Raw genomic sequence first — 27,520 nt, 5'->3', positions numbered from 1 at the left:
TCTTTACCTTAACAGCTTTCTTTTTATTTCCTTAAAGACAATTATGACTTTTTTTATTTCTACCTACAGACATGCTAAGTCACTGTATGAGTATGAGAAATTATATGCTGACAGGCAGAGATTTACCCCAATTCTGGAACCTCGCTCGCCTCTCGGGAGGGCCCCGCTGCTACAGCAGGATCTGCTGTCAGTAAAAGGAAAGAGACAATTGGATCTGGCCTGGGCTCAACTCACTAAAGAAAGGAGCTCTGGGTATAAAATTTTGATTTTTATTCTTTTTCTGAGTTCAAAGTTTAGGACCACTTGGATTCAAAGGGTTTGGTTTGGCTGCTCCCAGGCTTTATAAACAATCTTACCATCTCTGTTTGGTTGCTTCCCAAGAGGCCACTGATACCCGTAAAAGGAGTTCTAGCAGATGCAGCAGTTGTTATTTTGGCAGTAGTTAAAGGTCAGTAGGCAAGGTTTACCTGTGCTTAAAACATGAAGTTAAGGCTAGGGATTTTGGAAGGGTCTAAAAGAATTAGCCAATATATTAAATTTGATGAGAGTGTCATGCCAGTGCTCCTTATGCTTCCTTGAAAGTCCCAGTTTAGCTTACATCATTCTGGTCTCCTGGGCCAGCACGATGATGAATCACTGTAAGAAGCCAGACAGGGCTGCTGATAGTACTTCCACAGAAACCCACGTTGAAGAAATACGTGGAATCAATACATTGCATAGTTTCCTCCATTGGCTCCCTCTGTGGCTGTGTTGCCCACTTTTCAGGAAGCAAAAAAAATCTGGGGCACGTTTCTACTCAATACCGAGCATATGCTGGTATGGTTGGAAATGTTTTTCTATCGATGTTGTTGAATAAAGATGCTCAGTTGAGCATTTTGTTTTGGCTGAGTCTGCCCTTTCAGGATGCATGTGTAACCTCTTTGTGAATTACTGAAATAAAGGAATTGCCTAATGCGAAAGAGAAATTCCACAAATATGAAACCCTTGGAATGTTTTTTACATCAACCATTTCCTTTTTCGCTTGTGCAATGTGTATGGATTGTCAGCATGATGTGGTATGTGGTAACCAATGCATGCAGGAGGCTATTAATCTTCTTGTTACAGTACTGTGTTAATGTAAGATTTAGGAGAGCAGTGGAATTCTGTTCAAACACTCTCAGCTTGTAGTACTTATCTGCCTGTATGGATCTCTTCTAAGCACCCACAAGCCAGAATCTGCTCCCTCTGTGTGCCAGTATACTCACTGTTTATACTCCTTGGGCAAATGGTCAGCTCATGGACCACAACAGCCTTTATTGGTACGTTCCTGTTATTGGGAAGGGGGTTCATATCATCCTGGGTGTGCTCACAGTAGAGAGAATGATGGAAACAATTAGATCCAACCTACCAGCCTTGGGATTTAAATGCCTGAGGGTATGCGTTGTGCTTTTAGATAAGTAGGTTTTCAGTTTGCTAATTTATAGATCAAGATTTTATTCTCCAACAACTTGCCAGACAGTGAGGCCTGCCGAATAAAGATTTGTTATACTGCAATTTTACTGCAAGCACTTAGCCAAAAAAGGAGAGAATTCTGAAAGGCAAAAATATTGGAAGAAAAGTGATTTATTAAACTTTTTATTTCCACTGTCTTTGCAATTATAAGCTATCACATTGTATACAGTTTTTCTTTACAATGCTAATACTCCCTCTGGTATATGTAGGTATGTTTTTTTCTGCAGTGTTTAAAGACCGAGGCTTTTAGCAGTTTAATCCAAACCAAAGCATCTTTATCATGGGACTTGCCTTTAATTCACTCTTAGATGCTTTTTTCCCTGTATGCCAAATTAGATACCATTCTGAAGGCATGCATTCTTAATTAACATTTTTTTAATCAATGACTGGATTCTCAGGAGGATTTTTTCTCTATGCATCATTATTTTTCTCTTTCCACAGCAACTTCACAAGCAGATTAAATAAACAGAAAGAAACACTTTGTGGATATTTCTCATGACAGCCTGCAAACCTGTGAACTTTTTTTTATTTATTTTTAACTTGAAGCTGCTAATTGTAGAACTGTATAATTAATGCATTATCCACGACAACAAGGTTACATGGTTTGTGTTTAGCAAACATGCTTTTTCTGGAGGGTGGAAAAATACATAGTGAAAACACTAAGCTGTTTTTCACCACTCTGCATGACAGCTAGTCTCTCTGCCGTCATTAGAGCTGTGTGCCTAATCTGACTCTGAAAAGGTACCCTGAAAATTGGCTGGAGCCCTGGTATCATCGTCTGAGTCCACAGCTTGAACCTTGTGATTTAGCCCTCCAAGACGCACAGTTACAGCCAGATATTCTCAGAACTGGAATGTTTGCACTGCTAATTGGCACATTCCTGCTTAGATTTGGTAGGACATGCTTATTTGTAACATGTCTTGAGAATTTACTTAATGGGTAATTGCTTCAACTTTCCTAAATTTTTCTGCTCACCAGCCTCTTTCTTTATTGTGCCTGTCCACTGCTTTTTCAGCATTTTTTTTTTTTTTAATCTAGACTTCCTTCTGATTATTTCACATGTTTTTCACTGGTTTGAGAATTTCTTTGTTCCCTGACCTTTTCATAAATCAAGTATATGTTGGCATGTGTTGGAAATGATGGAGTGATTTCCTTATAGCTTGCAGCAAATTGATGGTGTATTGATACTGACTTTGTAATTGCAGTCATAGAAACACTTAAAACAAAGCGGATGATGCTTTCTGTATTCAGAAATCAAATGCAGTATGTCTAGGGATTGCTCTGGGAACTGGATACTTGGTGGTCCTGGAAATAGAGGGACCGCTTCTATTATGAAAACTAGAAGCTGTTTTATGACTTAGACAGGTTTTAGTGCATCTCTCAGTTCAAAGGGATGCTTGTAAATACCATAGATTTGGGTCTGACCTGGTCTTTTTGGCAAGTTTTTTCATGTCAATTTTCCCCTCTCACTCTGATCATTTCATTCTCATGATGTGAAGACCTTAGTGATAGGAAAAATGTACTTCAGTCTTGGATGAGTTTTGCAGTTATTGAAATTATCATTATAAAGTTCTTGACCTCGGAGAGTTTCTTGGTGAAACCGTTACATCACCGTTCTGCAATGAGATCTCCGCAGAAAAACAATTCTGCTCTCAGGCAAAGTTTTTACTGGGTTTGCACTTTCCATGCTTCTGTGAAAATGCTGCAAGCTGTACAGGTGGCTTTGAGAGCAGTGTTTTTTTCTCTTGTCCTAACAATTTTGTAACACTAAATTTGATCAGCTTTTACCTGAATGACTTACCTGTTGGGTCAAGCTGCAGGCCTGCACGTACCAGCGGTTGGAGTGTGTGCAGGAAGCACCGTGGGAGAAGGGAAACCTTGTGCTACTCCCTTCCTATTATTCTGTGTCTATAATTCATTGCCTTTCAGAACTGTCTTATCACAGCATCGACTCATTAGTGGTTTAATACAGGATAAGCTTATTAGAGATAATCTGTTTACTGAATGTCCTTACCACTGTGCAATCTAGTTAATAGCATCTTTTGAATCTTTGTCTTCTGGATATATCTTTTAAACTGATCCCTGATTATTTATCTATATCTACATCTTTTGATGCTTTTCTTTAGACTTGTAGCTGCTTTGACATAAAATTACAGTGTCTGCTGAATACACTAGTAAATTAAATACTCCTGTGGGGAAACAAGGCAAAGCAACACTACTTTATAATGAGCTAGTGAGGGCAAATAATTCAGTCTGTTTGTAGTTGTTTAGACTTAAAAATAATTTTCAGCAGCATTAGGGTAGGACTTTTCTAAAGAGCTACTCTTCCACCAAATGTTGCCACATTCTCAGCAGTGCTTATCAGACAGCAGTTTGATATCCAGATGTTTCCCATCCAGCATGCTGACCTCCCTGAAATCTGGCCCACTGCTTGAGATGTACAGAAGAGGAAATGGATCCCGGTGATTCATCCTCAGATGGCGAGATATGAGTGGAAAAAAAAATTACATTTTATCAGAAAAAAAAAAAAAAAAGAGATGAGGAAAGAGCATTACAACAGAAAAGCTGAAGAAAAGAAGGTGGAAGCTGTGAGAAATGTAAAGTAGTTAGCCGGTTCTAGCTTCAGAAATGGCTGCATGAAATTCTGCACTGATGGTTCAAAATAATCTCTCTACATGTTTATCCTGACACAATAGCAGCTCCATCAATTACTGAAGAAGACAATGCTAATTTAAGTAGCACATGGGCCCTTTGTGTTTCCTCTTTTCTCCTGGTAGTTTACACGCATTTAAAACAGAACCAAAAATTGTCAAACAGACTTTTCCTTTTAAAGGAAAGAGTCTCAGGCTTCCCAATACCATCAGTGTTTGACTGTTTTAAGAGAGATTCTGTTTTCTACAAAAAGAAACAGGTTTGAGTCATATAGATAACTGGTGACATTTTGTCTCTGATGAAGGGTCAAAGTGAATCTGACTCACTGATTAACAAACTATATTGTACTCTCTGTACTTCCTGCTCGAATGATCCTTCATCTATTGATGAAGCCTGAATGCCAAGGCTTTAACCACCCTGTCTGAAACCTCGTGGGGAAATAACAGATTTATATGCTACACTTAGACTAATTTTGTTACAGTGGTTATTGAATCTGGTCAGGTCTTACAGAGTGGTAGGCAACAAAACCTCTGTACTTGGCAGGTATTGCATTGCAGTGTAAGGCATACAAGAGACTACACACATGATTAAGGTCTTGTAGGAAAATCTAGCACCTTGCCAGAATTTTTATTTTGGGTCTTCTCTTATCTCCTTTTATTTTCTTTAGTTCCTTAGCTGCATTCACAAAAGCAGATTAGAAAAAAAAAAAAAAAAAGAGAGAAAAGGCTGGGGTCGATACACATGTATCAGTGTGGTGTTCATTCAGATTTTGTTCAAAAAATGAGCAATCAGACCTTTGAATAGGAGCAAGTGATTCTGTAATATTGTAGGCAAATTACGCAAAGTTCATTCTTTGCAATGATAAATAATATACTCATTCCATGGGGTGCTGAAACTATTGTGTACATCAGGAGAAAACAAAACAAAACAAAACAAACAAACAAACAAAAAACCACTTCCCTGCCCATGTTTTTAGAAATGCGGTACCTAATTTTGCTTGTGTGGACTGAATATTGCTATCCCAGTTAGAATGCAGTTGCTACATGCTGCGGGAAAAGGGAGAAGCGGCTCTCTGCAAGCACTTTAAAGCTACTATTGAGTTTCTGTAAGCCCAGAGAAGTCTAGTACCTCCAGCCTGTAAAACAAGCTTCACTATTTGGCCTCATTCATGTTTAGTCTGTTTCTTCTTGGCAAAAGCACTTCAGTGACGGTCTCCACCAGATTGACTCTAAAGTGTTTTCTTTACTTGCCATCTGTCTGGACTGATTGGAAAAAGTAAAGTGGGGCTTGTTTAGAAAAATATATAAGCAGTTCATTTGGCACAAAGTTTGTTATAGATGTATGAAAAGCAGCTGGGTCCAGCTCAGGAGGTTAAAAAAAAAGTTTTATTACAGAGAGATGACTTTTCATGTACAAGTTCATGCACTAAATGTGTTCTTTCATATCACTTACAAGAAGTGACTAAATAAATTAGCTATGGCATTTAATTAGTTTTATTTGTGTTTTCCCAGGCCACTTATAATATTACAGGTGTGAATAGTGATCTGATTTTCAAATGTTGCCAGTCAGTTATAAGCATAACTTTTAAGAGTAACAGAATAGGGTTCAAAGCTTCTTAAATGCTTTCTTTCACCTTAATTCAGCAAAGCACTTAAACACATTAAAGTTCAGTGTTTTTCTAGATTGCTTCTGTTTTTTACACATTTGTCTGCTGAGAGGCCTGCAGTGCTGTGACTGTTTGTTGGTTTGGCTGTTTTTTTGAACATTGTGAAAATTTTGCTAACAACAGCTTAGAATAGCAATGAAATCCTTTTCACACGAATGCTTTCTCCAAATATGTGTGTTTGTGTGTGTGTCTGTGTGTATACAGAGAGAGCATAAGCATGCTCCCATGATGCTTTTTTTTTTTTCCCCAGCTCTGTGAATTGCTCAAATTCATCCTTATTAGCATTCAAAATCCGTTAAGTTCAGGAGGTCAGAGTCAGGCCTTAAACTAGCTATGTTTGGCCCAGTCTTTTTTTTCTCCAAACGCTTTGTTGTAGTAGAGTTGTCTTTTGCTTTTACCAGGAGTCTTACTCTCTGCCTTTATTGGCTGAACCTCTGCCATGGTGAGTGTGAAGCTGAGCAAGAGACATTTTTCTGTTGTTTCTGAAAAAAGAGGGAGACTGAATTCCAGTAGCCGAAAAACAAGGAAAAAAACAAAACAACAACAACAAAACCCCACCAACTTTCTACCTTCTGAGGAACATTAATTCTCGGTGGGAATTTTCTACTGTATTCATTGCAATGCTCCCACTTGATCACAGCTATCTCAATTATTTATTGGAAAGCTGAATCAGTTTTAGGAAGGAAATTTTATTTTCAGGATCTCAGAAAGGTGTCAGACCTCAGTCTTCTGTATTTCCAATTATGGGATCTGTGACTTTGTTATGTATATTTGAGTATACATAATAATTGCAGAAGCATTAACAAAAGATTTTTTCCCCTCACTTTAAAACTCTGTTGTTTCATCAGAGCTAGAGGCTAGTTCAGTTTCTGGATCCAGAAACTGAAGAAACTGGGCTATATCATAATTTTTTTTTGTTCATGTTTCATAGTCGAGGAAGACACAAAACTGTAACCGAGTGTGTTTTTAAATTTCAGAGCCTCTGGAATTTTGTGTTTACAGATACACTTGTTAATGTCTTTAACTGAACCAGTAAGATATTGCAGTGTGCTAATATTTTTGTCTTCTGAGATTCCATTTTTGGAAGCATTACTCACAATAAGTTCTAATTCCTGACTTAAATATGTATTTTTAGGCCTCATGGATCAGGTCTCATCTGCTACTAGATGAGAATTGCCCTTGGATGTGCATGTTTAACATCGCTTCTGTAACCTTTTCTGAAACCTTAGGATTGAATTCTGAACATGGGCTAGAGGAGCTGACTTTGGTCTTCTGAATTGAAAGTTTAGAATGGTAAGGTGCCGTTCAGCAGTTCCCTTCTGATAAGCACAGCCTGTGGCAGCAAATGATGCATCTGGAAATTATTTAGGAACAGGTGAATGTGAGCATTCAGGTACTCAGCTGTGTTGCTCTATCAGCCAGACAGCTAGAAACATCCACGTATCAATTACCGAAATGGATTGTACCCGCATCTCCTCCATGGCTGGATTTGCAGATGGGATTTTTGCAAGTGCAAATTCTGTTGTCCAAAACTAGATGCAGCTGTTTTGAAACTTGCTAATACATTGATTTTTTTTTTCTCTTGAGACTTTGATTAACATATAATTATTTTTGCCATTGTGTTTGTTTTGCAGCATCTGTTCTACATGACATATTTACTTCGTCACATCTTGTCTCTGTGGCATGTTCCCATTCAGTATTTTTCACATATTGTCTGCTAGGCTGGGTGATTCATGTTTTTTTTCTGGACCTTATAAGTTCAATTTATTGCTTTCACTACTGTTTGCTTTCAGCTCTGATGTTGAGGTTCATTCCTCCCTCCCTCGTTCAAATTATTATTTTTGGTGCATAATCTTTTTACAAATACGTTGGTTAACTTTAGTAGATGGAGAAGCTAATTTTCTTAGAAATTTGGTGTGTCCATATGAGGCTTGGTTTGTTATTGTTAAACTTGTTTGCTTGTTTGTCAGTGCAAAATTTATTTAACCAAGTCCCTTGTTTTTGATAATATACATTAAGATAATACAGCATCTTTTATAAATATAGGAGGACATGAAGGTGTATTTAGAACACTTATGGCTCATTCTGTGGTCCAAGACCCATGTGATACAAACTGGTGTATGTCCAGCAAAGTTATTGATTTAACAAATCAAAAGGTCTTGCCACCTTTCAAACTCTACGTTTGAATTTTTAAATCTAATTGCTTTCATAGAAGAATTTGGAGAAACATGCATTGCATTCACATAACATTACTGGTCACTGAACAGTGATAACATTGTTACTTTAGACAAACTGTTGATTCATACCAGTATTTTTTGTGGAGTGATAAACTAGATTTGACCACGCCCAGGAGACTGGTTTCTTTACAATGAAGAGAATACCATGAAGAAACAAATCATACTAAACTAGAGAAATACAAAGGACATGTTTAGGAGGGGTAATCATGTGTGCTCTCATTTTGAGCAGAGACAGATGAGTGTCTTCCTACATCTTTGAAGAAAGAACCCAGTCTCTTACTAAAAATCTACCAAAACAAGTGGTGTATTCTTCTTCTTCTTCTTCTTCTTCTTCTTCTTCTTCTTCTTCTTTTTTTTTCTTCTTCCCCTTTGTATAAATAATTGGATATGAACATAGGAAATTTATGGGATAACAGTTTTTGTGATAGACGCAGTGTGAGCATAGGGCAGTGTTCATTATAATGTTACCATTGGATGTCAGCAACAACGCTGAATTAATCAAGGAAGTCCTTTTGGTAGAGATGCAATTTTTGCTAAGTTTATGGAATGAACAGAGAAAGATTAGTATGAGAGAAGAAAATGTTGTCCAGTTTATGCTTATTATTGTGTACTTCTTCAAAGTTAAACATAGTCTTCCAGGATGCAGTAAAAAGATAAAAAGATAGGAAAATAATACAGAAGTAGTGGTTGTGTGGTTAAGGAGACTATATTCAGTACCTGACTCTGTCTTAGCTCATTCATCTGGCATTAGATGATTTACTTTCACTAGTGATAGCAAATAGCCTGTACCTGTATTCAGGTTACATGTATTCTGATTTAACACACAAGGCATGAAGTCAGTGAAGAGATGAGGTATGACTTTGTCAGTGTTTCCTTATACTGCTCCAATCAAATGATCATGGGCTTAGAAGAAATAAGATGAGGCTGAACCAAAACAATTTGGGAGGCTGATGCAGGGGAGGAAGTGTTTTTTTGTTTGTTTGTTTGTTTTTTAAACATTATATATACGTATATATATGTATATATATATGTTTTTTTTTTTTTTTTTTTTTTTTTTTTTTTTTTTTTTTTTTTTCTTAAAATACTTTCTCAAGCACAGGGCCATCTCCTTTGACTGGTAAACCTATTCATAATTAGTCAGTCCTGGCACAGAGTACTCAGTTCCTCAAAAACTTATGTTCATCTGTAAATGGCCAGGAGCAGAAACCCAAGAAAAGACTGGAGGTAGTGGGTGGTGCATCCTTATACTTCATAACATTCTGTATAAAAACTAGTTCCTATTCTAGTTTTTTAGCCCTGGAAAAGAGAGTCAAGAAATCTCCCTTTGGCTTGTAGAAAGTTGTTCTGGTTTTCTTCCCATGCAGGTTCGAAAATCCAGCTGCAATTTGTTGCAATTCATCCAAATCCCACTGTGGAATTTGGGTCATGACAAGAAAATGCAGGTGGTTTGGGTACTGATGCTGAGACCGTTAGCAGACTTACTATCTGTGGGATGTGATGAGTGAGCAGGGATGGGTGCTGTGAACCCAGCACAAAATTTGGCTTGGGGTTTAGGTGCTGGTGAGTGATGTGGTTGCTGGAGTGGTTACTGACTATGGAAACTAAATGGTGTTTCTCATCCTCTCCACCCTTATCTGTCCATATAAAATCAACATAGCACAGTGTTGCTGAGATTTGTCTCAAGATTTCTTCCACACAAAGGATTCTTAGCCACACCTCAACTACCATCTACATGAGTACTTACATGCTGAATGAAGGTCAAGAAAGCAGTCCATCATATCATTTTATAGATTTCCATTTGCACATTCACTTCCCAGTCAAACCCAGAATGTCAGCAGCACCCTACAGACCTTTGACAGACTTTGTCAGAAATTCTTCTTTGAGTTAGGGAAGTGCTTTACTTCCTCATCAACTAGTAAACAGGAAGAAATTTTTAATTTCTTCAGTATATGAAATATATATGTTGTATATCCTAATGCTTTTAGCATTCAAAGTACTTTGCAGGGAACTTTTTTCAGATGTACTCATCTCCCCCTCAATTTTTTGCTTGAAAACTCAGGCTCAAATGAAAGACTGAATGGAAAAAAAAAAAAGAAAAAAAGAAAAAAAAAAAAGAAAAGCCACATTCCCATAAAACCATTTGATAGATAGGGAAACAAAGACATAGGAGACCGACCACACAGTAGTTTGATGGCAGAGCCAGGAGTAGCTTCAGATAATCCGATACATGTGCTTTAGTGATGAGAACACACCATTATCCTTCTCGATTCCTAAAGTTGGTTCACGCTCCTTCTCCATTCCAGAGTGAGATTTCCACGTAAAGAGCTTCTGAGAATCACTACTCTGGGGATCGCTGTCAACTCCAAAGTGTGTTATTTGCACATTGAAGTACTTAACTGAGGACCTTTTCTTTTTCCAGTCGCATTCACAGGAGGTTTGATGGTAATAGAGCTGTCTTCTGGTCTCTGCCAAGTTTATTTTCCAAAAGAAATATCTGAATGAGGAAACAATGACTAAAGAGGATATGTGAACTGTCTAGCATACTGCAAGGGTCCAAACATTCAGAAGAGAGAGGATTTTTAGGATGGCTGAAGGGTGTATTATTAGGAATAAAAGCATGAAATTGAGCAAAAGAAAATTTAGGCTGACTATTAGGAAACATTTCCTCATACAGTGTAGAGTTACCTCCCAGGAGAAATAGTGAAAACCTCACGGTTTGAATGGTTTCAAAGGGCCGAAAAGTTTTGGGAATGACTTTCCATTAGTATGTGACACACTGTATAACCAAAGAGGTATTTTCCGGCTCCCCACTTCTCGTAACTGACTCCACGTTCAATGTCAAATCCATGAGTTAGTTATCAGGCTTAAACAATGCCTATAAAATTGGGCTTAACTGCAAGGTTATTTAGAGGGAAAAAAAAAAAAGAGGAAAAAGGCTCTAAAACTGGGAATCATTAGAATCTCTGAGGAGATGGTTGCCAGGTTTGGAAGCTGAAGGTGAGACCTGGCCCAGGCCTGCACACCTGCCTCGTGGGAGGTCCGGGACAGACCGCTAATGGCAGGGCCTTACCCGTCCTGAGTGGCCTCACCTGAGGTCTCTCAAACACCTGCCACAGTCCCGGGAGCCCTATTTAATCCAACACTAGGGGCATTTGCTCTTTTCTTGAATGGTGCTGCAATGGGGCTCTTTTCCAGCTCAATTATAGCCCTGTCCTGTCCCGTTCCCACAGAGGTGCTGGGTGCTGCAGCTGCCCAGGCTTGGCCATGGAGAGCCCCCACTGCTGCTTGCGTGCGGGTGAGTTCAAGGCTGCAATTGCTGTTTGTGTGGAGAATGTTAATGATGATTCAGCTTCAGCACTGACTTTATAGCCTACTTTAAGTTTAGAAGGTTTGGGGGGATTTTTTTTTGTAATTTGTCTTGTGAAATCAATTTATGTCTATATAGAAAGTGATCTTAGTCACAGTTCTTTGAACGCTCAAAATCAGATCCCTTGCTGAGGAGAAAAGGAAAGCTGTGTTGTCTGCCAGGTTTCAGGCTTGGATGGAGATGTGCTGAAGTTAAAATGTCAGCCAAGTGGGCCAAATCATAACCTGTGATAAACCCTGTGCTTCTGAAGTGCATTAAAGATTGCTAGGCTTTGTCTGACTTTGGTATGAAATCAACCTGTAGCAGTTAGAGCCGCACTCTCTCTTAATTTCCTATTTTTATTATGTTTATTATATGCTGAGATTTTAAAGTTGTTGTTTTAGTTGAGCATATACAGAAGTGAAAAATAGAATTTTAAGACATAAATGTGCTTTTGCATTTCTTAAAGAGCCTTAACCAGCCATGACCACTTTAAACAATCCTCTTTAGAGCCAGGGATGGTGTTTTGTATCCACACAGGTTGTAACATTTAAACTCATCATGTTGTAGTGCACTGAGGTCCACCTGTGCTTTTAATCAGGAGTTTAGAAGTACCTGTGAGGGATGGGTGGGTGTGCTGCACCCTGGGGAGGTGGAAGGAGGGGGTTTGTGTTCCTATGAAAGTTGCTGTGGAAGAGAGGTGGTAAAAACTGTGCAGGAATTTTACTATGCTGTAACAAGATAGTAGTATTTCCTCTGTCTCGTTACAATAAATGAGATAAATCTTTGCACTGAAGGACTTATATTTCCCCACTTCCTCCTTTGTAAGGATCTAGGGAATAAGTGCAATGTGGCTCCAGGAGGGGTGCTGCCCCTTGGCTTGGGCAGCTCAGAGTTCTTAGCGATTGCGCTGGCCTCTGTCTGCCCTGCTGTTTTTCTGGTTATTTTCTTGTGATTGTTAAAGATATTTTCAAATACTGCTTGTGAGAAAAGATCTCCCAGTCTTAAAAATTATTTCTATTAAGAATAAACTAAAAACACCACCAAAAGGAAAAAAAAAAAAAAAAAGAAAAAAAAAATATGCTGCCATCCTAGCCTTGTCCAAAGCCCGTAGTCTGCATCAAGCATACAATGCAGAACCCCTTTCCAGTTGCTACAAGTTGGCTGTGTGTGCACTAATACTGAAAAGTTTCCTAAAGCCTTTCAGTGGTTTATTTAGAGTTTGGAAGAGCCAGTGTACTTCAGAAGTAGACGTAATATTCTAAACTTAGCTAAGCATAATAGCCATTGAGTGCATTGCTACAGCAATCCATGAAAAAGGCGAAATGAATACAAAATCCTTGTTAAGTTTCAGTGAATCTATCTTTGGTTACATTATATGAAATCAGGGTCAAATATTGAGAGTTGGCTGCTCTTTTTTGTTTATATAGCTCTACATTAGGCCACATATCAACTATATGCTCCTATGCAAAAGAGGTGTAATAGTTTCTGTTCAGTTCCCAGTGGACATTACTTCATTTAACAAAACTGTAAGTGCAGCATGTTTTGGCTGATTCTGCATGAGACAGGTGGAGGGAGTGAGCTTCATACTGCAGCTTTTACTGTAAAGCAGACTGAGTTCTTACCACAGATGGGAAGAACTGTCAGCTCCATTTAAAGGTGATGTTATTGGCTTAGTGGGACAATTATGCTGTAAATGCCCATATCCTGGATAATATCTGGGTCTGTAGAAACATGCTATATAGCATTTCTTGATTGATTGGAGACGATTTTTCATTATTATTGTTAGAATAGTCTATAAATCTATTTAACTGTCTAAGCTTAATAAGTAAATACATACATTTTCCAGCAGCAGTGGGAAAGGTGTCAAACCATATGTTGGGGTCACTGTTTAGGAGTCATAGATGTGACTTGGTTAATTTAATAGTCTTACTCTGCAAGTTGTCAAAGTCAATTGGATGACTCTCAAATTTCATTGCTATTTTCTGTCAGTAAAGGTACTAGAGCCTGTTCCTTGGCCATTGTTTTACAAGGATTATAACAGTAAAAGTGAAAATAATCCTGTTATTCTATAGAAATAGTTACTGCAAGTTTTCAGGTCATGGGGAATCAAGGTGGCTTTGTTACTTGGTTTTGAGAGAGAAATACTTGAGGAAAGGCACCTTTGCATTCCATGTAACTTATTGCAAATCTTGATTATATAATAATAGAGTACACCAATCATGAAATGCAGACAGAATTTATTGGTAATGTGTGATGGAAAAATACAATGGCCATAAGGAGATAGGAATGACTATTTTAAGATGCAAGCAGCCTGAGAAATAGAGTAAGTCAAGAAAAATGTGGCCTGATTAGTTTGTTTTTTTTGGAGGGGCAATAGGCTGAATGCATCATGCAAATGGACCACATACACCTGTAAGCTGCAGGAAATAAATGGAGTCTCTTCAGTTGAAGACCCACTCAAACAAATGCATCTGAAGCCTTTGAAAACCTATAAGGTTTTCTCTGCCATCTTAAATATTTCTTCCATTATTATGAGGAATTCCAGATATGGTGATACTATTTGCTCAGTGCTTGCATCATCCTTTTATTAAAAGGTCTCTTTCCAAAGATAAGCCTATTTTTTTCCTCCTTTCTAAAAAGAAAAGCAAGAATGCTTGACAGCTCCTTTCTTTCTCTTTCCTCTGCTCACTATGCAGCAAATAATCAATCTTGGTTGAATGACATTTTAGAGAAATTGCAGTTGTAAATGTGTCAGTACTTAAAAGTGTAAAATGCCTCTTACATTTGCATAGTTGGGAAATCAGAATTTACCTAAACATACATGTACATGTGGTTGATGAAAGCATAAAAATAGAACTGCTTTTGTAACAAGAAAATTACAGGGTAGCTTTTTGAAGGAATTGGGTGATTTACCTGAAGAAAATTTCATGAATGGTTGCCACTGTGAAGACTTAAATGGGCAGGTCCCAACTAAGCCCTTCAAGAGTGAGGGTGCCTAATTCTGGGTGCTCACTGCCCTGGGCCTCAGACCCCTTCTTACAGAAAGGTCTCATCCTGCTTTCTTTAACTTTACTGCTACAGGATCAGGTATACTGTACTGCATCTAATTCACCTTCTGCAAATTGATCTGCAACTATTTTTCTATTTCTTTTTTCTTCATTTTTTTTACAATATATTTACCATTATTTCAGTAATAATGTAATAATATACATTGATTCTTTAAACACATACAGTTTAATTCTTTTCCCAGTGGCATCTCAGCAGGCTTTGCAAGCAGCAATCAATCAATAACCTTCACAAGGCCCCTTCAATCACTTTTTTTAGCTACGCAGTTCGAGAGCTGAAGGATAAGGGTGTTGAAAGACTTGCCCAAGGTCACACAAGGAGTTGGTAGCTGATTTTTTTAAATCCCAGACTCCTATTTCAAACTTCAGAACACACTGCCTCCATATAAGTGTGTTTTATGTGTTTATGTTTTGGGCAGGGTATAGGAACAGTCTTGCCACAGTGACTTTCTGGGTCAGTGACTATTTCTTTATAAATTTTAAGCTTTTCAAAGCCGAACATCTGAAAAGTAGAAACATGAGGGATACTTCAGGAGTGTGAAAGCTGATGTAGTGAGGATGTAGATTTCTCACTAGGGGAAACCACTGATGTGTTCCAACATCATTTGGTTTGCCACCAACCAACAAGCTAGTGATGGTGGCACTGACTCGCAGTCAGTCTGTGCGAGGTATTTGTTAATGTTGCTACAACAGATATTCATTCTAAACTACAGTTACCCACAGTTTACTCTGTTTATACAACCATTTAGTGGTTATTTATTAAAAATAAAATTTATGTATGGTTATTGGAAGTATATTTTGGCAGGGAAGTGACCCTAGCAGAAATATGTCTGAATCAACACTCAGCTAGCAGTCACTCTTTATGCTGTCATATAAAACCTTGTTAAATAATATTTTGTTTCTATCTTCAATTGCTGTTATGTAAGGCCAGTAATGAAAATCTCCCAAAGGATTGGTTAAATGGAGTAAGTTTTTCTGTACATTTTCTCCATAAAATAAAAAAAAAGCCAATGAGTGTCAACATTATTACCTACCTGAAGTGCATGCAATAAACTTCAATAGGAAATTGTTTACATTCAGATTTTTGCAGGTAGAAAGGTCCTCTACATTTAAATACAATTTGAATGGCTTTTTGAGAGCTACAGGTAATTTGCATTCAGAAAGAAATTAGCTTGCATTTCAGTGGGACTACTCACATGCTTAGAGTTAAGTGGCTGACTGAATTGTTTAATGCTCAGAGCAGACACTAAAAATAGTATCTGAAGATGCTTATATTATAAGAGAAACCTTAGATTTAGACAAGAAAGCAGTGCCAAACCTGATTGTACTTCTGTTACTCTAGAGACATTTTTACCTTTTAATAATTTGTATTTGCCTTGATGGTATTTCAATATAGCAGAAATGTCAGCATTTTTCCTCAGTTTGTGGTGTTTTTTTTTTTTTTTTTTGGGGGGGGGAGCCCTTAAAATAACTTCAGATGAAAGCCATTGGACTGGAAGCTGCTATGTAAAACTCAGAATAGGTTCCTATGTGATAGAAGATACTTAAATATACTAATATAGTTCAGTGTGAGGACAAAGTGGTTTCCATTTTGGCAATAGAACAGACAATGTGTGGAAACCACCCTGCTTCTCCTGCGTGAGAATAAAGGATGTGTTGGCTTGAAGGACAGAGCTTTTGGGAGTAAGAAACAATGCCCCTGGATTAGCAGCAAGCAGGTTGTTATTTATCACATGTTTGGAGGAGGAGGAGAGGTGTTTTGATACGAGGTAACTGTGGTGTGCATATAAAGGAAGGCTGATTATTGTCAAGTCAGGTCCATCTCTATAGTTTACTATGAGGAGTGATCAGAGGGGTGCATTTTGTGCTTCTTGAGGCAAGGGTGTGTGTTTATGTTGAGAGGGATGTGGCTCCTCAGCCTGTGGAGTGCCAGAAGGAGGAGTGGTGGGGAGGTTTGGCTGTTCTTTGTGGGTGCAGATCCTGCTCACAGGAGAGGGACAGCAGAGGCGCAGCCCTGCAGCTCCTCTTCCTGCTGCATTAGCTGCCTGCAAAGACTTGCAGGGAAGCACCTGGGGAGGCTGCTTGTAGTCCTAAGTGTCTGGATAATTCAAAAAGCGAAGAACGGTCATGAAAGGTTCTCCAACAAAGATAAACAAGGACAAATACTGTCCCTTTCTTCAAGCCTTGTCTGAAATTGGTGCAAGTGTCACTCAAACCTGCCTGAAGCCAATTCTTCATTAATCTGCTCCTTGAATAAGGAGAACATGCTGTAGAGCCTTGGTTGTCAGGGGAATGTAAAACATACTAGCCCTTGGCTTCCTGAACAAAAAGGAGGTCAGTCCCTAGCTGTTGGGGGAAAAAAAAAAAAAGTCAGGCCCTTGTTTTGGGGTAAAAACAAAGGAGTCCCCTTTGCTCTGGCTGGCTGCAGTAGTCACTCTCTAGGCTTCACCCACAGTTACCACATGGCAATAGCTGATTGCCTCATGTTTAGGGGATACCCTCTTTCTGACTGCAGAACTGTGGTCATATGGCCAAGGGATCAGCTTGTGTGGCCCTAACAGGGACAGGCCCCAGTAATGCGCTGTGCCTTGTAGCTCCTGGCTCATCAGTGTTCCCTTGGGCACTCAGCCTCTGCAGGTGCTTGCTCAGGGACTCTCCCATGGGACAAAAGATGTGGGAAGTTTTTGAGGGTCTCACTTCCTAGTCTCCAAAAGCCGTAGCACCTGGCTGTGTGTTTGCTCTGAAAGCCAGTGCTCGTGTTGAACCCTCCCACAGCAGCGGCAAATCTCTTCCTACCTCCTCTTTTCTCTTTGCCACAGAGAAGTGTCCTTGTCCATGAGAGCTGCTGTGTTGGGTGTCTTGCTGAGAGGTTCAGCTTGTATGTGAGGGACTCCAGATCACTTCTGTTGCTTTGCCTTTTACTAGAATGCATAGCCCTTGCAGTCCCTAGTGCTCTGTAAGAACCTCTTAGGAAAACCTAGAGGCATTGTGATACAAAGGAATAATCAATACCGCTAAAGGATATAACCCAGTGAGGAGAAAGAGTTTATTTTTGAGAGCTGGGACTTTCGAAACCTTTCAAAAACCTCTTACAAAATTGCTTGCTTGTGTTTGTAGCTGTTTCTGTAGTGTTTTTCACTCTGTACAGCCCTAATGTTGCTCTGTATTTCTTAGATTTAGGGCGAGAGCTACATGCTGTGCTGTGAATGGAGTAGTGAAGGGGCCTTTATCCGCAGGCCATTGGGAGTCATGAAGTAAGTATTGCTCTTCGTAGCAAAACAAAGCGTGTGGTTAGGAGTTTGAATCCATAGCAAAGCTTGTCATTTGACCTGGATTAAGAGCTAATATGGGAGAAGAACATATCAAGTGATACAACAGCAAAAAAGAGGGCCGTTTTTTACAGCCACAGACATCGATTCCACTACACAAGCATGGCTTGTTTGTGTGTGTCTGAGTGTTTATTTACCAGATCCTAAACATATGCTACTCCCTCCTTTCATAGTTTTTCCTCCTCTACTGTAAAGCTACTCAGGAGCTGAGTAAGCTGTATTCTGGAAAAACACATTGCAGGAAATGGTATTTACCCTTTGATCTTTAGATCCTTGTGCTGCTGTGATATACAGTAACTGGTTTTGTCTTTGCTCAGTGAACAGGCTTTCTTCATTTAGATTTATGGCAATTACTCATTGCTAGTGGAAAAAGCTTTAGTGCCTTTTATAAAATAAATGGAAAACATGGTCTTTTTCCTTTATCTTATTACTTTTCATGCTGTCTGGAGACTACGTGTTTTTTTTTTCTTTTAAGATATGGATTTCTTGGATTGCAAAGTATTAATTGTATTGGCTTGGCTGTAACCATCTTGACTTTGAAGTGTCATTCTTCTGTATGCAGCCCCAATGAACTCAAAAGAAGCCTTTGTAGAGTAATCTGGCTAAATCAGAGTGGATGTTTGCAGCACTTGTCTTAGAATGGGGTGCTCATGGACAGACACTTTGGTGTGTAGTAGCCAGTGGAGCTGTGTGTTTGCCTTGGGGTCCATCCCATCATGATTTGTTTGTGCTGGTATATGCTGGGGTGCTATTCAATATGAGCAAGAAGGTCAGAAGCTGGACTACATATATTACATGATAAAGGGGAAAAGCTGAAGCAGGTGGAGAAGCTGATGGCCTCTAGTCTGGCCTGAAGTCTTTCTATTTAAATATGAGAAAGAGGGGACTGCTTGACTTCTCATTAAATCCTGAGGTGATGGCAGAAAGGAATTGCTGTCTTTGCCTTTGTTTATCTGCCTTTTTATGTTGGAGGCACCCTGTGATTGAGTGATAACCAGACTGTCTCCACCTGGGAGGAGCCAAAGTCTATCCCAAACTGTCTCCGTTTCCCTTGGAAATGCCAGACCAGTTGAGGCTCTTTGTTATTGTCAGGAGACATTCTGCACATTCGACATCTAGTATCATATGGGTCAGTGTTTGGAGTGTGTGTGCGCCTCCCAGGCACTCAGCGAAGCCGGAAACTTCAGCAATAGAGTGGCAATTGATGGCAGGACCATGTTTCACTTTTTTCGCCTCTTAACCACATCCTCTTCAAAATTTCACTGAAAGAAAAACTTCCAGTGTATAAAAATGTTGTGTGAGAAATCTAAATGTTTTGGAGTAAAGTTTGTGGTGAAGTTCTGTCACTTGTACCTGTATCCAGTTATAAGGCTTTGTATTAATTACTTTTAAAGACTGTTGTATGCTTTTAGAGTGATACTTTTTTTTTACACAATATAAAGGATGTTATGAAGTGAAGACCAAAGAAGAAGAAATGTAGAGGTATTTTTCTACCCAGTCTGATTCAATTATAGAAGCTGTAGATGAGCATATTTTTATAATGTCACTGCAAGTCTTTTATGAAATTAGCCAAATTAGGAGAGAAAAACAACTTTCTGTTGTATTATTTATCTGGAACTTTATCTGTATGTAAATACACCTTGCAATAAGGAACAAGTACGAAATCAGTGAAAAACTCTCCATAATTTTTTTGCATTTTGATTGCTTTATTTGCTAGCCCTGATGATCTTTAATCTCCAAGATCTACAATCATGCAATTACTTCCTTTTTTAATAACACTTGCACTTGAATTTTTCGAAGCATAAAAGAAGCCTTTCTATACAGCTGTATGCTTTCATGAAGAATTAATGACTTGATAAACATTAGACTGTTATTGTTTATGCAAATGCAGTCAGCCCCCTGAAAAGAAGGCCAGGTTGCATAGCGCGTGCATGATTTACTGTAAGAAAAAGAAAATATTTCTTTTTTTGTAGGAAAACAAAGAGTTGGTTCCATGGCATAAACACAATAATTTCATACATAGCAAATTCTACTGTTAAAGAGAGCTTCCCACTACTGTTCTTTTCTTCTTGCTAGGAATTGATAAGAGGAAAGTCCAAGCAGCTTTCTGTAGCTGTTCATGGGTCTCCTAATAGACACAGCTTGTTAATTGATTTTAGATACTGAAATACCAGCGATGCCTAAAAGTAAGGGTAATCCTTTTGGCTGCTGCCTTCCCAAAGTGGGCCTGTTAATCAGCACTTTATGTGGAAAGCTGGAGAAGGCAAGGAGGAGAAGAGTTTTAGATTTGTGTGTAGTGCTTTTGTTGGTTGCCTGTAGAAGAGCAGCTAAGAGATGCCTTTTGCTTCTTAGAGTTCAGGAGGGGACTCTGAAATACACATTTTTAGAAACATCTGTATGAGGTGTCATACCAGAACAAGGTGTAATGTTGACAGCAAGGAATTTCAAATGTGTTTTCAATCTGAAGGTTATGTTTGTGAGGGTCTTTACTAGCAGCCTGGGTTTTGATCCAAATTTTGTTTGGGGGCTGTTAATTGTAGGCATGGCTTGCGATGTTCTTTGCCCCATGGATGCTACCTGTCATCGAGGTCTAAATGTTGCCCTTCAGCTCTAAATGCTTGGAGGCTTCTACGTGTGCTATATTGAATTACCTATATGGTTTTGTAGTGTGAGCCCTGTTCAGGTCTCCTCACAAAAAAACAACTCTTACCTAATGTCTTAACTTTTACTTTTGTTTTCTGTGGTGTTATTTGAGATGATTTCTTGCATACACTTCATGAACAATACTGGGTTGGGGGTCCTGTGCTTTTACTATATCAAAGCTGGATACTTACAATGCTTCCTACTGATCAAGGTTTAATAAACTGAGCGTATTTATGGCTGAAATCCACTTTTTTCTTTTTTTTCTGAGATGCCAGAAACCATCTGGTCACAGCAGGACTGAGTTTAGCACTGGCTAATTTTCCTGTCTTTCTGGACACTCGCTAATTTATTCCAGGTATGAACTCTGTTAAAGCTCATACCAATGCATTTCTGCAGCTCTGGTCAGTTATTTAACATTAGTTTTATTCAGCATAACATTAACTAATGCTATGATGGTCTGCCCTGTGACTGTAAGGACGTGAACATCAGAGCAGCTATACAGCTTTGGACTACAGGTACAGCTTGGTCATTACAACAGTGACCAGAACTGGCTGCCTGCAGGAAAAATCCCTGAATAGGGCAAGTATGAAAGAGTACTTCATGCAGACACTATTGATAACTTGCAACTCAGACTTCTGAAGCAGAGATGTGTCCTTTGTTTTGGTAACTTTTTGGTATTTCTCTTCCATTACCTTGTGCAGTCTCCCCGTAAACTTGCATAAACTTTGATACCTGCAACATCCCGTGTCACAAAGTACTGTAATTTAACTATAGGCTGTGTGAGGCACCTTTCAACTCTGTTTTGAATATACCACTTCTAAGTTTCATTTACCAGTCCTTAACTATTATATGGTGTGAGCCTTTCCCACCGCTATTGTACCTTTTTTGTGTGTGTGTAAAACCCTACATTGTACGTAAGATGTGGCTGCATCAAGTTACACTGTGGTGGATTGGCATTCTTTTTATCATATTCTGTTCCTGTCTCCTAATGCCTTTGCTGCAGCTTGCTGGGGAGTCGGATCAAAGGATGCAGTCGGGATGCTTCCATTGCAGAGTGTGGTGTTTGGGAAGCAGCAATGCCCTGGTTTGTGAGAACTTGCTGAAGGACTGGCAGCAGTCAGGCTGCCCTGGCACTGTAGCTGTGAAAATTAACCATGGAGTTGCTTCAGCTAGAGGCTTTCTGGTACTCTGATTTATTTACCACTAACTCTGGCATCCTTTTTTCCAGTGTGCAGTCCACAGTATAGACATACACAAATCATATGCTGGTCACGGTACTGAGCAGAAACTAAATAGGGACTCTTGCTTTTGTCATTGGCAGGAGAATTCATTCCCAATTTGACATAGAACTCTCAACAACTTATAATAAAGCTACTGTGGTAAAATAAGTCCCACCTGCACGTGCTACTTGTGAAAGCCATTGCACTCTGGACTGTCAGGGACAGTTTGGGCCCTCACGAGTCTACCACATGACTAACATTTCTTTAAATGGAACAAATGTCTCTGGGTATGAAGTCAATTCATGTCTAGTATTACTTCATACATTTTTGGGATGCTCACACTTGATTTATTTGCATATTAATTATAGTTCTCATCAATTAATTATGTTCAAATGCATTCTATACATTCAGGAACGTGTGCTGGGTTTTATCTTCCTGTTCAAGTACATCCTATTGGCAAATGGCAGCATTTGGAAGCAATAAAATTAAATGGAACACAAACACAACTTAATTTTCCTGGGTATGGTTCAGTTTCTTGACAGACAGGGCCAAAGTCTTTTATCTTTGCTGTTTAATAGGGAAATGATTAATATTTTAAATGATGGTAGAAAAATGAAAGGCTTATAGTTGCTGTGCAAAAGCAGCTGAAGTTCTGCCTGGTAGTAGCTGGGATGATGTAATGAGAAAGGACAGCTTGTGGCTAAGCACAGTTCAAATAAGCTTGAGCAAATTGATTCTTTTTTTTTCCATGTCTGAATGTGAGAGAGACTTTTTTTTTCTGGTTGTAAATCATGGAAGAAATCCAGGAAACCTATTGCTGGTGTCAAAAGTAATTGTGTGTGTTACTGGGGCCATTCTATTGGTGCTCTGTCTGTATGTATAGTATGTAATGTATAGTATGCAGTATGATTGTTAGCCTCTCCATGAGGACAGCTATGTCAAGAACTCCTCAGCAAGACTTTGCTTTGTTCAGTGCTCTTCTGTTGGTGTGTTTGAGACCATTTCCCACTGAGTTGTCTCCATTTTTATCTTTGACAATACCTACCATTCTGAATGTAGATGTAATTAATATGAAAAAAAAAACACTGATCAATAGCCAGGTAGCAGTTCTGTGCTTCTGATAAAGTTAGCATGAGCAAAACTTCTGTTTTGAGCTCATAGGACTTAATTCTGATCAATCACCTTGTAGCTGCTGAGGTCTGTGTGTGGAATGTGACTCTCATATGTAATTGTTGACAACTTGTTCTCTAACAGTTGTTGATTTGAATGACAATGGTGATACGCTCAGCAGGGCAAATCCTCTTGCACACATAAAGCTGTGCTGCTGTGCTTCAGAATCCTCTTATAACTTAGCAAATCTGATAAGGGAAGGTTCGAGTCCCATATTTATCTCATTTTTTCATTTTTAATTCCAGAATGACTGTGTAAAAGCAGAACTAAGAACAGCAGAAGAATAGTCTGTTGTATGTTGCAGTTACTAGTTCATACAGGTCTAAGCAGTGGATATATAAATAACCAGGTAGTATCCAAGGCTTTCTGGAAACTATTTAAATTTCTCACTCCAGAAATATTTCCTATGAGCAATGCAGCTTGGGAAACTCTGGATTTGTTGAGACTCTCAAAGTTCCCCAGGAGTATTTCTATATGCTGATTAGTTCCAAAATTGCTGATCTGATGAGATGATTTGGGTTATTTTTCTGCTGCTGGATGCCATTTGTTTGTATAATATCCCCTGATGAGTTTCTTCCTGTTGTACTGGAGAGAATGGTTACAGCAAATACTGGGATACAAAATCTGGTGAAATATGGAATATATTTTTGCAATGTCTACATTGTGCATATTTGACAATTCGCCCTTCCTGAAGCTCAGCTGGCTGTGTGGGCTTAACCTGGGAAGTCCATGAGATGAAGGCTATTGGAGTGCAGGGCAGGGCGGAGAGAAATGAGCTGTGTTTGGGTGAAGAACAGTGAGTGACTGACCTGTATGGCACACCACAACACAAAGTATTTTTAATATCATCAGAATTAGTCTTCCAGTCTTAAGTGTTATGAAATCTGAAGGTGTGTGTTTCCGTATCATAAGCATAAAGTTCAGGATGAGTATATGTGAACTCAAACCTGCTGTTCATAATGTGAACTAAACACTTAAAATACAAATTTCTATCAACGAGCTTGTGCTGTTTTCCAGGTGCAGTTCAGGTTGGCAGGTTGTCTCCTTAGGTGGCTATGAGATGGGTTGAGACTTGTCTCCATGTAATTTCCTTTAGGCTTGGGAAAAGGCATGGGACAGCAATAAAGGGCTCACAGATACCTTATTCTGGTAAGGGAAGGATTTTTTTTGTAGTGCTAGCAGTGTGAAATGAATACTTAAGCACTCGTAGTACAGCTTCAGAGGACATAGAGACATTGCTGTACTCACTCCAAAGATGTAGATTCAAATCTAGTCAGACAGTAGAGGTGGCTCCACAGGTGGCTTTAGGGTTCTGACTAACGTTGCAACCCCATGAAGACAGGAGACTAACACTATCATTAGCAATATGGCCAGATTTGTCCAAAAAACTGCTGAGGAAATCCTCAAAACCTGTCCAAAATGTATCTGCTGTCACCTTGAGATTAGATAACTTTTTGAATCAATTGTTTGGGGCTAACTTAGCAACACATATGCTCTTGAGTAAAAGTATAAAAACTAAAAAATCTTCAGTCCAATTCCCACCTGTCCTCTTCCCTTCCTTTCCTGTGTTCTGGATGACCAAAGGGACGGTGTCTCTGAAAGACATGTCTGTAAGGGAACAGAATAAATATTAGTGTTGCTTTTATGAGCTGGAAGGAATTGCCTTCCAAACTGCAGGAGATAAACATGGCAGAGCTCACTGTTGCCCAGGAATTCAATGTATTGCAGAATATAGGCGAAAAAATATTGCATAACACTGTTGTGGATGGGCTGGCTATGCAGCTGGAGATTTTATGCATTGTTAAATGTTGGAAGATGCCAGCAGTGCTCAGACTGCTGCAGTATTCGTACAAGGTGCTTTTCCAAATTGGCTGCTTCACTAGACTGGCAGACAGAAGACTAACAAAGATTTTTAAATATAGAGAGAGCTTCTATAACTGAAACTTTCCCCAGTCCACATTGAGCCACTATAGCATAGTAGCATCTATGTAGGTCATTAAAAAAAGTTATATATACAAATGATGTTAAATAAAAACTTTGTTGGCTCAACTACATAGTGCCAAAACAGTTGCTGCAGATGTATTAGGTGACTGAGGCTGTAGCTCATTTACAGTATTAAGTCCCTCTATTTCCCTGTGTGGCCTTGGAAACAAGCCCACTACATTTAAAGGGGAGCCCGTATTTACTTCTGTGCTTATTCTGTTTCCACATATTCTCTCAGATCTCTTGTGAGGGGAAAGGATTGAAAGTAACATAGACACTTAACACGATGAAATATAACATGGAATTTTCTGATTCAGCCTCTGTAATTACAGTTTATGCAGGAAGAAGCACTCCCAGGAGATTCCTGCAGATAAGCAACAGGAATGATGGTGCCTCTTTATTGCTGTGTGGAATTGTGGCGTTTTCCATGTGCTTCAAGGTTTCAGATAACGAATCCGGAGGCTGCTTGTGCTGCATGCACTGCCTGACATGGGACACCTCCAAGGGGAACCTCTTAGAAGGTACTTTCATTACCTTCATATAGCTCTCACTTAGGTGGGGGCCATGTTCTTGCACTGTGTAACAGGAGTCAATTTCTGGTTGACCGAGGCTATATGTGGTGTCAGAACTTTGTGGGGTTGGTCTTCATGGTGCTTTAACAGAAGAATGACCAACGCCGATTGAAAACAAGCAGGTGAATTGATGCACATGCACAGACCTGCTAAATTACCACTTTCATAGAAAAGTACTGCACTTGGATTGCCAGTTCCTCTGTAAACATTCATGACTGGTGATATTTTTTTAAATAGAGTTTTGACTCTGCTACAGCATTCTGTGTTGCCCAGCAGTGTAAGTAATCTGTATTTAAAATCATATGACTTACAAAAAAAAATAAAATAAAATAATTGAAGGTTTTGATGGGTTTTCTGGTCTTTGAGACTTTATGGTATGCCGGAGTCTGGAGACTGCTAATTCTCTGGCCATGAGAGTTAGACTTTCTTTAAAAACAAACAATCTGTTTTGATTTGCATGCAGTCCGACTGCTGGAAAAGCTCAGGCAATTCCAATTAAAATAAAATTTAAAGAAACACAAAGTATGCACTCAGACTTGGTGATAGAATAAGGAAGATTGTACCAAATATTCAAGTATGAAAAGACCACGCCTACCCTATGTATAATTTCACAGACATAGATTTGCTTAAAAGGAAACTAAGTGTATCTATCATCTTGTAGTCTGGTCCTTCACAAGCATATGTCTGTGAGCATGAGTGGCACTTGCCCTGTGCAGAACCAAAGAATATCCTGAGTTGGAAGAGACCCACAAGGATCATCAAGTCCAGCTCCTGGCTTGCTCAACACTGGACCACCCAAAAGTCAGACCATATGTCTGAGAGCATCGTCCAAACGCTTAACTCTGGCAGGCTCGGTGCTGTGGCCACTTATCTGGGGAGCCTGTTCCAGTGCAGACACCATATGCACTGCACGCAGATCTTTCGATGTTTCAGAGCTGGGTGTCAGTGGAATTCTCAAGGTGCCTCACTCCCAGAATGTCCTTTGCACAAGTCTGTGTCACTCCTGTGCCCTCATAGGTAGCCTGATGTGTCTATGGGGAAATGGTAGAATTTGCTGATCTAGGTACTTGCACTTAAATATACCCCGTACTTGAAACAAAATAAAAATGAGGGGGGAGAACACACACAAAACCAACTTGATATAAAACCTATCACAAACTGACTGTGGAGGAAGGTAATTGCATTCAGAGGTGGGCAGCTCTTTGGGAAAAGCTCTGAATCTGGCCCTCTGTGTAGCCACTCATCCTTTGTCCTCTGTTAATTAAGGTGAGGCTGGGGAAAGACACAGGTTGTTATTACTCACGAACTGTGGTGTATTGATTTCATGTGCCAAAGAGTCTGTAGTAACTTTTTTCCCCTGTCTTTAATACTAGCAGTGTTACTGGTTTGTGTGAAACTGGAAGTTGGAATGAAATCTGAGGAGAGATCCTTTTGTTTGCATTAATTTTCCACTGGTACATCTGCTGTGAAGTCACCAGGGATTTACACTGTAATGGAGACCTGCCTGTCAGTGGAGCAGGGGGGTTCCCTGGGTAACCCTTCTCCCAGGAAGGGATAGAGGAGGGAAATGGGCAATGCAGACTCATTTTAGCTTCGCATTAGGATTTAGAAAATGAGGCAGAGGGGAGGGCTATCTTTTGATTTTTATTCTGATTTTTTTTTTTACCTAAGTTGCTGTGGGGCAATTTTTTTGTTATTGTGGTGAATCTTATTTTGCCTACCTTAGTGTGTGAAGGATACAAAAGTGGGAAAGGTAAGAAGAGTATGTTGGAATTTCTTTTCGTGTGCTTACTGACTAACTTCCATCTTTTTCTAACAAAGTTGTGACACTTGAAACATAAGTCTTGTCTTTTAATTTGACAGACAGGCAACTGTAACACATTGCCCATTTTGTGGCTGGCTGCTAAATCTTATTAATAATCTTATTAATTCTTCTATTTGTCCATCACAGAAATGGTTACACTTCTTTTGCTATGGGTCTGCAGGGAAAGATTAGATTTGTTGAACCCACCTTCCTGCAAATTGATGGAAAGACAGCTGTGCTTCATTCATTTTGAATGACCTGGCATACTGGAGGCAGTGGGCTTCAGCTTTTCACCTGAAAGTGCTGATGGTTTCACAGTAGCATGTAGGAGCTGGAAGC

At 39.2% G+C, this 27,520-nt stretch overlaps 1 long non-coding RNA gene across 14 annotated transcripts in view; it reads left to right on the top strand.

Annotated features, from left to right (window-relative positions):
- The window catches only part of LOC106018641 (uncharacterized), a 245,013-nt gene that overhangs the window by 42,574 nt on the left and 174,919 nt on the right, over positions 1 to 27,520 (top strand). For 13 of the 14 annotated variants that reach the window (XR_011811244.1, XR_011811247.1, XR_011811243.1 and 10 more), the window contains exon 1: positions 25,025 to 25,326. The exons of the other annotated variant lie outside the window; for it this stretch is intronic. This is a non-coding gene — a long non-coding RNA (uncharacterized lncRNA). Of the gene's footprint in view, positions 1 to 25,024; positions 25,327 to 27,520 lie in introns of those variants that run through there. 14 annotated transcript variants of the gene reach the window in all.

The sequence above is a fragment of the Anas platyrhynchos genome, chromosome 9, assembly GCF_047663525.1.
Source record: "Anas platyrhynchos isolate ZD024472 breed Pekin duck chromosome 9, IASCAAS_PekinDuck_T2T, whole genome shotgun sequence".
NCBI lineage: Eukaryota > Metazoa > Chordata > Aves > Anseriformes > Anatidae > Anas > Anas platyrhynchos.
Note: the sequence above shows the minus strand (reverse complement) of the source record. Positions and strands in the feature narration are given on the sequence as shown.